Source organism: Rhipicephalus microplus, chromosome 2, assembly GCF_043290135.1.
Source record: "Rhipicephalus microplus isolate Deutch F79 chromosome 2, USDA_Rmic, whole genome shotgun sequence".
Taxonomy (NCBI): domain Eukaryota; kingdom Metazoa; phylum Arthropoda; class Arachnida; order Ixodida; family Ixodidae; genus Rhipicephalus; species Rhipicephalus microplus.
The window spans coordinates 19,642,988-19,655,513 of record NC_134701.1 but is presented as its reverse complement, the minus strand read 5'-3'; the positions used below and the strand labels follow the sequence as shown (position 1 = coordinate 19,655,513).

General features: G+C 50.1%; 1 protein-coding gene across 5 annotated transcripts in view; it reads left to right on the top strand.

Moving 5' to 3' along the window:
• Positions 1–12,526, top strand: part of LOC119169183 (pseudouridine-5'-phosphate glycosidase) — a 2,087,124-nt gene that overhangs the window by 1,869,500 nt on the left and 205,098 nt on the right. The window lies entirely within an intron of this gene.

Sequence of the window (12,526 nt, the reverse complement as noted above, 5' to 3'; positions counted from 1 at the left end):
AGAGCGAGCATCGAATATTCAGCGTTGCAAATATTCGCACAACCTTATCCTGGAGTGCTTTAGGTATATTGAGAATATTAAACACGAAAGTCTTTTACGTGAGCTTCCAGGAATGTATTGATGTCATGGAGATGATTTTTGCAAAGTGAACACGTTGAAATGACAAGAAAAAGCTAGCAGTAAATGTTTACGCGGATGACATGAGAGCCTAACCCAGACTTCTCGGTCTGCGACAATAGACGCCTTACCTACTAGGCTACCACCACACGCACCTAAGGATTTTCAAATGCTGCTTATGTACCGTTCTTCATAATGCAGAGTGCCCATAAGAATATGGGGCAGAAAGACCAGCACAATGATTTGTCTCTCCGATGTTCGTATGTTCGCACTGTTTTATGAATAAGTAACACGCCCAAACCTCCTACCTTTAAACCTCCTTATGTACGCCAGCTGAAAGTGGATCGCCTTCGCGCGTTCACGACTGAAGCATTGAACTCTGCCTTTCGAATTTCTGAGTGCTGTGTGGGAGCGTATTGCAACGATCGGCACTTGGGGCGAAAGGAGAGGCGTGTCCCCTCTTCGAACAATGTGCCGAGGCGCTGCTGGGCTGCTGAAAGCTGCTGAAGGCAGGATATATACAATTTAAGCCGGGAAGTGAGGTTCTCTGAAGTCCGGCATCGCAAGGTTCTCAAAAAGATGACCATGATGGTTTTCAGTTGCAACGTCTTTCTTGAAGAGACAGCGGTGTCGCTGCAGATGATAATCCTGCTGCTGATTGATTGAGCGTGGGTAGCGGCGGAATGTTATATGCACCCGGTAGTACTAGTGTGAGAACTACCACCAAGCGGCCTTCTCACGTCGAAGAAGGGACACCCGGATGCCACAGGTAAAGTGTGGGGGCCACGCCCGAGTCAAGAATGCCAGCCTTGGTGGGCTTGAGGACACCTGAAGTGGCGTGTGCTCTCTGACTAGACAGCGCAATGTCTAGCCATTCCCCCATCTATGAACCTGGAAAACAGCGACTCTTTGTAATCAGTTTCTGCGGGCTTCTTTCTCCGATGCTTTTTTGACATGAAATAGCCATTATTAAGCGAAATATTTGTCTTGTTTTTTCTCCATCGTAAATAAACAGCTGTAATCTCCGCTGCATACCGGCGCTTCATTACTGCAAGATGGGCTAAACGGGACCGGTGGCGGGGATTAGCTACACACGTCGAGACCCGCCGAAATCCGAGCCACAACATTATGCATTGAACTCGGGAGCGTACACCTTGCCGCTTATCTCCTCAACTAATGGCGCTTTAAATGAGTGCATACCGACTACCAGTGTTCATTATGTGCTTGTTAACGCCATTTTTGTGTGGAATCGGGCACATGTTTTGTTCAAGTGTATGGCAACTGCTTCAAGTACAGTAAATGTTCAATCGTAGTAATAGGTGTTAGTTGTCTGAAAAAAATGCACAACAAGCAGGGATGGGCGAAGGTACATCGAATTGTATCGCGATACAATACAAGATACTCTTGAAAATGTATTGAAGATAGAGGTACAAGATGCTGCTCCAAAAGTTTTATCTGATAAGATTTTTACCCATCGTATATTAAGATACTTCCATACAATTTACAAATTTATTGTTATTGACCCCCGCACTTTGGTAGCGAATGCGCTGCCTGAAAATTTCTGAACTGTGGTGAATATATTTAATCTAATTTTTGTTGGTATATCAAATGTATTGTTCTAAAGTAAAAAGAACCTAATAGGGTTTCTTTTTGCATACTTTAGCTGTTCAACTGAATAGCTCTGAGGATACTTTGCAGGCAGTGGTTTTTACTTGTCAATTTTGTAATTGATGGTAGTCGCTGCTGAGCTTGCCGATAAGCTAGCGGATGGCTATATAAGCACATGACCTTCAATATGACGCCTTCGCACGAGGGCGCATATACCGGGGTGCAGTTTTAGCTTGTCCACGAAACACTGTTTTGTAATAACGAATCATCGGTGTATAGAGCGACAACGCTGGTAGCGACACCTTTGTGGAACATTGAGTATATAGGCCTAAGTAGAGTGCGTAAAGTTGCTATTACTTTTCTTATTCTTATCTGCTGGCGTAAACCATCCATCATTGATATAATCACTAACATGCAATTGTTTTTTTGAGCGGAGAATATGTTCACCTCCGAAACGCCTGACACCTATTGTGTTGCCACGCGATGGTGACTATAAAGTAAGCGGCAGTAACTCTGGTAGAAAAGAATCAGACTAACGAGGTCGTGCAAAAAAAATTGAGCATGTCAAAGTCACTTGTCACTAGTCATGCGTGTCCGAGAGAAGATACGAAAAAGAGAAATCGATGTTCATTTCTTGTTTCACTTTCAAGATGGCGTTACTCTGCTGCTACTCTCCGAAATGCCGCTACTCTCCGATTGGCTGCTGCGCGCGCTTTGCCGGAGTGCGCGAACGAGTGCCTCTGTCAGTCTTCTGCGTAGTCGCCGTACGTGGCAGATCGTTGGTGTGGTTCGGATGAGCAGAGTGGCGGGCGCGTTGAAGATGCTAGCACTCGGCTTCATTGACTCGCGTCTCGTCGGTGTTACCCGCGCGCCGGCTGCATTATCGAACGCGATCAGACGCAAGGACGCATGCACAGATGGATGGACACATGGATGGATGGATAGACGGGCGCTTCGCCTTACCCATGACAATTCACTTCGTGAATATGCTGTGACTTTTATAAATTATCTACAAACTGGCGCAACAAGTTATTTTACTAAAACGACTAGGAGTGGCAATAAGATAGCATGTGAGATATCGCAGGCTGAATGCAATAAGCAGATATAGCCACGCATGGTTTTCACGAATGTTTTCTTCACCCTTTCAAAAACAAGGGCAGCTTTTCATAGGTTACTGCGGTTGCTTTTGTTTATACCAAAACATAGAAGCGCAATTATCGTAACCCATTGCATCTGAGGTTGATGATTGATTGATATGTTGGGTTTAACGTCCCAAAACCACCATATAAGCGTCAGAAACGCCGCAGTGGAGTGCTCTGGAAATTTCTACCACCAGGGGTTCCTTAACGTGCACCGAAATCTGAGCACGCGAGCCTACAACTTTTCTGCCACCATTAGAAATGAAGCCGCCGCAGCAGGGATTCGATCCCTTGACCTGCGGGTCAGCAACCGAGTACCTTAGCCACTAGACCACCGTGGCGGGGCAACATTATAAACATGAAATGTGTGTCATGTAACAACATGACTACATGCTACGCTCATGATGTGCTCGCGGCTGTTTTGCTAGCTTCGCATGAACCACACTCGGTATTACACGACGCGAACGGACGACATAGGTAATTGACACATCCAAACATGATAATCACGACATGCGTGTCATGTAACAGCATGACTACATGCCGCCCTCATGATGCACTCAAGGCCGTTTCGCTAGCGTTGCATATGCCAAGTTTTGTATTACGAGATGTCAATCAATGAATGACGAGGGTATGTGACTGCTGCAAACATGATAACCATAGGATGCGTGTTGTGTGAGAACATGACTGATTACAAACAAGTTAACAACAACAACAACTACAACAACAACCACAATAATAATAATATTGTCACGGGGTCGTGACGTGGCCGAAGACAGGAGACTTCTTGTTGGAATTTAACTGTTTATTTGGGCGAACCGCCCCGCCGCGGTGGTCTAGTGGCTAAGGTACTCGGCTGCTGACCCGCAGGTCGCGGGTTCGATTCCCGGCTGCGGCGGCTGCATTTCCGATGGAGGCGGAAATGTTGTAGGCCCGTGTGCTCAGATTTGGGCGCACGTTAAAGAACCCCAGGTGGTCAAAATTACCGGAGCCCTCCACTACGGCGTCTCTCATAATCATATGGTGGTTTTGGGACGTTAAACCCCACAAATCAATCAAATCAATTTGGGCGAACCTGTACCCGGTAAACAGAAAGTCCAATTACGGCAGCAGTCTCGCACAGATAGCAGTCTCAGACTGATAGCGGCGAACGGAGCGTCGGCCTTCGATCAACAACTGACAAGCGGCGAAGCGCGTCGGCATTTATACTCCCGCCGTCAAATGTTCTAGCGCTCTCGCTGGCGGCGGCGTGCGTTCCAGAACAATTTGTACCATTCGCACAGTGGGCGTGATCTTATCAAAATGATCTACTACAGTCCGGAACCCTCTAGAAAACTGCAGGCGCGGTTTGTGCTGAGAATCGTGTGGTGTTTTGGGACGATAACAAAAACTTGGGAAATGGAACGTGGCATTGCCCCCCCTCTGAAAAAGGCATCGTCTCGATGGTTTAACTAAAGATGAAGGTACAATAATAATGCAAGAAAGTACAATGAATAAGTTACGATACAACAATAATACAAAAAAAACACTGTTTCAGTTTGTTAACGCGCATGAAACGGCTTGAGGCGTGCGACATGGACGACGTCAGGTCTCGATCGGCGTCGTTGAGAGTTCGTGATGCCGTCGGGGACAACCTTGTAATCAAGTGGGCCGAGACGTCGAACCACCCTGTACGGTCCGAAGTACCGTCGCAGAAGCTTTTCACTTAGTCCACGTTGGCGTATCGGCGTACACACCCAAACACGTTCACCGGGCTGGTATTCCACGAAGCGTCGTCGAAGGTTGTGACGGTGGCTGTCGGTCGTCTGTTGATTCTTGATACGGAGCCGCGCAAGTTGTCGGGCTTTTTCGGCGCGATGAAGGTACTCGCTCACATCGAGGTTTTCTTCGTCGGTGACGTTGGGTAACATGGCATCGAGCGTCGTTGCCGGGCTCCTTCCGTAGACCAATTTGTATGGAGATATCTGCGTCGTCTCCTGCACCGCCGTGTTGTATGCGAAGGTCACATACGGAAGAATGGCATCCCACGTCTTGTGTTTGACATCGACGTACATTGACAGCATGTCGGCGATCGTCTTGTTAAGCCGCTCGGTGAGGCCGTTGGTCTGTGGGTGGTACGCTGTCGTCCGGCGGTGGTTTGTTTGCCTGTATGCCAAGATCGCTTGAGTTAAGTCGGCAGTGAATGCCGTTCCTCTGTCGGTGATAAGGACCTCCGGGGCGCCGTGACGTAGGACGATATTTTAGACGAAGAACTTAGCTACCTCAGATGCACTGCCTTTTGGCAGGGCTTTTGTCTCGGCGTAGCGGGTGAGGTAGTCGGTGGCTACCACGATCCACTTGTTTCCGAAAGCCGACGTCGGGAACGGCCCCAATAGGTCCATACCAATCTGCTGAAAAGGTCGGCAAGGTGGATCAATTGGCTGCAGAAGTCCCGCTGGCCTTGTCGGCGGTGTCTTGCGTCGCTGACAGTCCCGGCATGTCCTCACATAACGAGTGACGTCGGTTGTAAGACGCGGCCAGTAGTACCTTTCTTGTATCCTCGCGAGCGTGCGAGAAACACCGAGGTGCCCTGCCGTCGGATCGTCGTGCAGGGCCTGCAGGAGTTCTCGTCGCAGAGCTGAAGGCACCACAAGGAGATACTTAGCCCGAAGCGGTGAAAAGTTTTTCTTTTGTAGAAGACCATTTCGTAGAAAAAAAGACGCAAGTGCGCGCTTGAATACCTTCGGGACTTCGGCGGTCCTGCCTTCGAGGTATTCTATTAGGGCCTTAAGTTCCGGGTCGGCCCGCTGTCGTTCAGCGAAGTCGTCGGTAGTTATCGTTCCCAAGAAGTAGTCGTCATCCGGGTCGTCGGGTAGCGGTTGGTCGACAGGCGCACGAGAGAGACAGTCGGCGTCGGAGTGTTTTTTGCCGGACTTGTAAATGACAGTAATGTCATATTCTTGAAGTCTCAGGCTCCATCGTGCGAGGCGACCTGAAGGGGCCTTCAAAGTGGCTAGCCAACACAAGGCGTGGTGGTCGCTCACAACTTTGAAGGGCCTGACGTAGAGGTATGGGCGAAATTTCGACGTAGCCCAGATGATGGCGAGGCACTCCTTTTCTGTTGTGGAATAATTTGCTTCTGCTTTGGATAGCGATCGGCTGGCGTAACTAATAACCCTTTCAAGTCTGTCAGCCCTCTGCACAAGAACGGCGCCAAGACCTACGCTGCTTGCGTCAGTATGTATTTCTGTCTCGGCGAATTCGTCGAAATGGGCAAGTAACGGAGGCGTCTGGAGGCGATGTTTAAGCTCCTGGACAGCGTGCTCCTGTGGCGTTTCCCACTTGAACTCCACGTCGGCCTTGGTAAGGTTAGTGAGAGGATCGGCGATGCGGGCGAAGTTTTTCATGAACCGCCTATAATAGGCGCACAGGCCCAGAAATCGGCGCACGGCTTTCTTATCAGTGGGCGGCGGGAATTCGGCGATAGCGGTTGTTTTCCGTGGATCAGGACGAACTCCAGACTTGCTGATAACGTGCCCCAGAAACAAGAGTTCTTCATACGCAAATCTGCACTTTTCTGGCTTCAGTGTGAGTCCGGAAGTCTTGATGGCTTGAAGTACAGCTTCAAGGCGCCGAAGATGCTCGTCGAAACTCGAGAAAAACACGACGACGTCGTCCAAGTACACAAGGCAAGTCTGCCACTTCAATCCTGCAAGTACTGTATCCATAACGCGTTGACAAGTTGCAGGCGCTGAGCAAAGGCCGAAGGGCATCACCTTAAACTCGAAGAGGCCGTCCGGTGTTATAAACGCCGTCTTCTCTCGGTCTCTTTCGTCGACTTCGATTTGCCAATAGCCAATCTTGAGGTCCATTGACGAAAAGTACTTGGCGTTATGGAGCCGATCAAGTGCGTCGTCTATTCGTGGGAGAGGATAAACGTCCTTTCTTGTGATTTTGTTCAGGCGGCGATAATCGACGCAGAAACGTAGGGTCCCATCCTTTTTCTTCACTAACACCATGGGGGATGCCCATGGGCTCTTGGACGGCTGGATAATATCATCCCGCAGCATTTCATCAACTTGTCTCTTGATGGCCTCACGTTCTCGCGTCGAAACCCTGTACGGACTCTGACGGAGTGGTCTGGCATTTTCTTCGGTTATGATGCAATGTTTCGTGATTGGGGTCTGCCGAATTTTCGATGACGACGAAAAGCAATCTTCGTATTGCAGGAGCAGGGCCTTGAGCTCTTCTTGCTTATCGTTCGGAAGTCTGGGATTGACGTCGAAAGCTATGGGAGGGGCTTGGTTCCTCTGAGCAGGTTCCGCAGAATCGGCGAGGGCGAAAGCACTGGTGGCTTCGACAATTTCTTCGATGTATGCGACCGTTGTTCCTTTGTTCACATGTTTGTACTCATTGCTGAAATTTGTGAGCATAACCGTTGCTTTGCCTCCCCGCAACTCTGCAATTCCTCTTGCGACGCAAATATTTCGGGTGACCAACAGATGCTGACTGCCTTCAACGACGCCTTCGAAGTCAGGTGATTCAGGAGCGCCGACTGAAATAATGACGCTTGAGCGAGGCGGAATGGTGACTTGTTCTTCCAGCACATTCAAGGCATGGTGTCCAGACGGTGTGCGCGGCGGTAGTGCTTCTTCTGTGGATAACGTTATCGACTTTGTTTTTAGGTTGATGACAGCACCATGGAGGCATAAGAAGTCCATGCCAAGGATGACATCTCTCGAGCAACGCTGTAGGACTACGAAGTCTGTAAGATAAATACGGCCGTTAATGGTGACTCGCGCTGTGCAGATTCCTGCAGGCGTTACGAGATGGCCTCCGGCTGTGCGGATTTCAGGGCCTTTCCGAGCTGTCCTAACTTTCTTTAACTTCGCGGCGAACGACCCACTGATGACAGAATAGTCGGCTCCAGTATCGACGAGAGCGGTCACCCTGTGGCCATCGATAAGAACGTCGAGGTCGCTAATTCGCCGTCTCGCATTACAGTTAGGGCGTGGCGTCGGGTCACGGCTGCGTCGGCTTGTTCCGCTGCTTCCATGTTGCGTCGTCAGGCCACCTTCGGTAAGTGAGCTTTCGGCGTCAGGGCTTTGCCTGGTTGGCGTTGTGTTCGGAAAGCTCCGTCGCGGCGTCGTCGTCGTCGTCGGAGGATCTTCTGTAGTTCGTCGCACAGCAACCGCACCTCCACCGGTTGCTGCCCTTAGTTTCCCGGATACGGGCTAGGAGACCGGCCCCGCGTTGGGCCAGAGTACTGTCGGTGGTGCGGTGACGTGCGGCGGCTGGGCGACGGCGAACGCGAAGGGCTTCGTGGTGTCCACCGAGTTCCTGTCAGGTAGTCAGCGATGTCACGTGGTCGTTCTCCTGGCTGTGGGCGCGGTGCATTGACGGCGAAGCCACGCAATCCCATCTGTCGGTACTGGCAACGGCGGTATGTGTGTCCGGCCTCGCCGCAGTGGTAGCAGAGCGGGCGATGGTCAGGGGTGCGCCAGACGTCAGTCTTCCTCGGTGCACTGCGCTGGGCCGCTGGCGAACGGTATGACGTCGGTGGGGGTGGTGGCGGCGGTGGCGTCTGTCGACGGAAGTGCGATGGGGCGGCGTTTTGGCGTGGACGGGGAGGAGCGTTGTGGCGCAGTGCAGCGGCGTAGCTCATAGCTTCCGGCTCGGGAAGTGGTGCGTGGGGAACTTGAAGCGATTGCCGAACTTCTTCTCGCACAATGTCGGCAATCGAACCCACTTGAGGCTGCGCCGAAGGCAACAGCTTGCGCAGGTCTTCCCGCACGATCGCTCGGATCGTTTCACGCAGGTCTCCGGAGTTACTGGCTTGAGCAGCAGCGCAGTCTGCAGTCAGGCGACAATTATACTGTCTGGTGCGCATGTCCAGGGTCTTTTCAATAGTGGTCGCTTCGGCTACAAATTCTTGGACGGTTTTCGGTGGGTTTCTCATCAGCCCCGCGAAGAGCTCCTGTTTGACCCCTCGCATGAGGAAACGAACTTTCTTCTCCTCAGGCATGTCTGGGTCAGCGTGACGGAATAGTCGGGTCATTTCTTCTGTGAAAATGGCGACATTTTCATTTGGTAGCTGAACCCGGGTCTCTAATAAAGCAGCGGCCCTCTCTTTTCGAGCGACGCTCGCGAACGTTTGCAGGAATGCGCCGCAGAAAACATCCCACGTTCGGAGCGTGGACTCCCGATTTTCGAGCCAGGTCCTTGCGGTGTCTTCTAAATAGAAGAACACACGACGCAGCTTTTCGTCATGGTCCCAGTGGTTGAGGGCGGCCACACGGTCGTATGTCTCTAGCCAGGACTCCGGGTCTTCGAACGATGACCCATGGAAAATTGGTGGTTCCCTGGGTTGATGCATGACCATCGTGGGCTGGGACGCTGCGGTTGTCATTGTCGCTGCAGTCACGGTCATGGCCTTGGTCTTCCGCGGCTTGTCGTGTAGAAGCCCGTACTCCGGTGGTAGCCCTTGCTGTCGGCGGCTTGTTCGCTGCTCCTGGTTGGCGTCGGTGTCTTCTCCGCGACGTGGGCTGGGTTCACGGCTTGACGGGGGCGTCCGGTACATGAACGAAGCAGCACCTCCACCAAATGTCACGGGGTCGTGACGTGGCCGAAGACAGGAGACTTCTTGTTGGAATTTAACTGTTTATTTGGGCGAACCTGTGCCCGGTAAACAGAAAGTCCAATTACAGCAGCAGTCTCGCACAGATAGCAGTCTCAGACTGATAGCGGCGAACGGAGCGTCGGCCTTCGATCAACAACTGACAAGCGGCGAAGCGCGTCGGCATTTATACTCCCGCCGTCGAATGTTCTAGCGCTATCGCTGGCGGCGGCGTGCGTTCCAGAACAATCTGTACCATTCGCACAGCGGGCGTGATCTTATCGAAATGATCTACTACAGTCCGGAACCCTCTAGAAAACTGCAGGCGCGGTTTGCGCTGAGAATCGTGTGGTGTTTTCGGACGATAACAAAAACTTGGGAAATGGAACGTGGCAATATTAATATAATAAGAATATAATATTAAGAGTAGTATTACTATTAATAGTAATAATATTAAAAGCAATAATTATAAAACGTTTTAATGTGCCCAGGAAAAACCGCGATGTCTTTGTACTGGCGCAAGAAAAAAACACAAAGGGAAACATTCATAGTAAATATCAGGGATAAAAAAACGTTATAAAATTGCACATATACAACTACGCGCAGGAGAAAAAAAAGTTAACAGTGAACGAGGGTATGCAAGTACTGATTGTAAGGAAACGAGATTTGGGAGCAAGTGGCATAAGCTTCATTGCACCAGCGATGATGAGGCTTATCAGCTAGAGCAGCAGCACTCCAACTTTCGATGCAGAAAGAAATTGCTGCTCTTCCAGCAGATGGGCTGACTGTAATGATGTGCATATTCTCAAGCCTCTAAGAGTCATCTGCTTTCCACGCCCTCGCCTAATGCGCCCCTTGGTGTTTCGAAGTGCTTGGCCATCGACTTCGGCCTGACCACTACGCTGTGGGTGTGTGGCATGACAGCAGGAGCAGCACTCGTAGTGTAAAAAACAAAGGAAAAAGAAAAAGCATGAGCAAAATACGTTAGTGAGTCACCAAACAGCATGAATAGTCTGTACGAGCACAAGGGTGCGAGTCTTTAAAGACCTGCCACGTCTGCGGCCGAAAAGTGCTAACCCAGGCTGCATCCGGCGCAGGCGGTAAAGTAGTACTGGCACACGAACCTTGCTTCAGGGATTGCATGAGAATGCTCAAAGGAGTCCGCAAACGTGGAGGAAGAGCACGAGACTAGAACTTGCGGCTCGGCAGCGTCGCCGCATTGTCGCCGAACCCGGACACCAACGATGCCGACGTGTTGGAGCCAGAGGACGCCGTTGAGGGAAACTTGCGTAGGCGGATGGCCTCGGGAGATCCGGCCACAGCAGCGGCGGAGGACGCCACGTAGCTATAGGCGTCGACGCTGATGCGCAGCTGGGCGACCCAACGGGGCTAGTCTTCCGTCGTGGGCGCCAAGAGGAGCAGCTCATTGGCCGACGTTGGGTCCACCTTGCAGGGCGCCAGCATGTCGACGTGGTCCTGGTGAATTTTCAGGCGGCAGTGGCGGCACTGGCGAGCTGGCGGCGGCTTGAACATATTCAGAGCAGGACAATTACTTGGAGCTCCAAATGACTCCAAAAAGAAGCATTTTAAAGACTTTGTATCCTGCCAATGCTCAAACGTTCATAGAGACAGGCGGTTACATAGAAAGGTCTGAAACCCTGGTCCGGAAATGAACAAAATTCTCGCAGAACTTGGAAAGATTAGCGCTGGACAAAACAAACTAATATCCGATTTTGAAGAAGTAAAGCAGCAACTGCTCACAACCGACAAAGCATTGTCGGATCTGTGAAAGCGTAGGATCGAACTAGAACGTCATTACCAAAATAGTTTGCCCATAAGAGCTGACAGTGCCGCAATGCAAGCCGACAATACCGCGACTACACACTTAGTTTCCGAACTTGAAAAACGACTGGATGACGCAGAAAACTAGTCACGCCGCAACAACCTAATTTTCTATAACCTTCCAGAGACTAACGCCAAACAAACAAATATTGAAACAGAAGAACTTATCATTAACCACTGTCTTGAACACTTGAAAATAAAATTTCACTCGAAAGAAATAGACCGAGCGCATCGCCTCGGCCGCCACACCAATGATCGTTGCCACCGGATAATTGTCAGGTTCACATTGTACAAAACAAGAAAAAAAACCCTCTAAAATGCCAAAAAGTTGAAAGGAACAGATTTCAGCGTTGGCGAAGATTATTCCCTCTCAATTCGTACTTCCCGCCGTCATCTCGTCGCTTTCGCCAAGCATAAATCAGGTAAATTTCAGATCCGTTTCATAACTCTGTATATGGGTTCCAAACGGTATATTTTTGACCACGGATCACAATCGGTCATAGAAGTCGCGTAGCAGTCACCGCGCTCTCAGACTAAACCCCACCATCAATAAATCCAAACATGAAATGAACTTTTTTTCTGTTATCTTTACTAATGTTCGTAGTCTCATGCTGAAGTGCCAACTAGTGTCAAACGTTGTGGCATCTTCCAACAGTTATATTTTGGTACTAACAGAAACGTGGCTAACCGATGAAGTTACCGACGCCGAAGTGCTCTCGGACTTACACGATTATCAGTTATTCCGCACTCACCGCAAAAACGGTCGGGACGGGGGTGTGCTAATCGCTGTTGGCCCAGAAATTTCCTGGTCTGCTGTTAACATAAAGTCTGCCTATGAAATTCTGTGGCTGGTTTACCACGCTTCCCCTCAAACATTCCTATTCGGGGTGTGCTACAGGCCACCGAGCACAAATACAGGTTTTTCACGGGATTTAAACAATATAATGAGCACACTCGTGACCACCTACCCTAACGCTTACATTTTACTTTTTGGGGACTTTTTTCCTGAAAATTGATTGGCTTAACCCTGCACCCTCGTCGGCATACGATGTCGAAACGAAAGATGTTATAGACGTTTGTTTGAATTTTAACTTATCTCAACTTGTGTCAGAACCCACGCGCATATCAGGTGAATGTGCTAACATACTAGATTTAATACTAACCGACCACCCGGATTATTTATCGTCCCTTTCATACCTACCAGAAATTAGTGATCCCAAAGTAATAC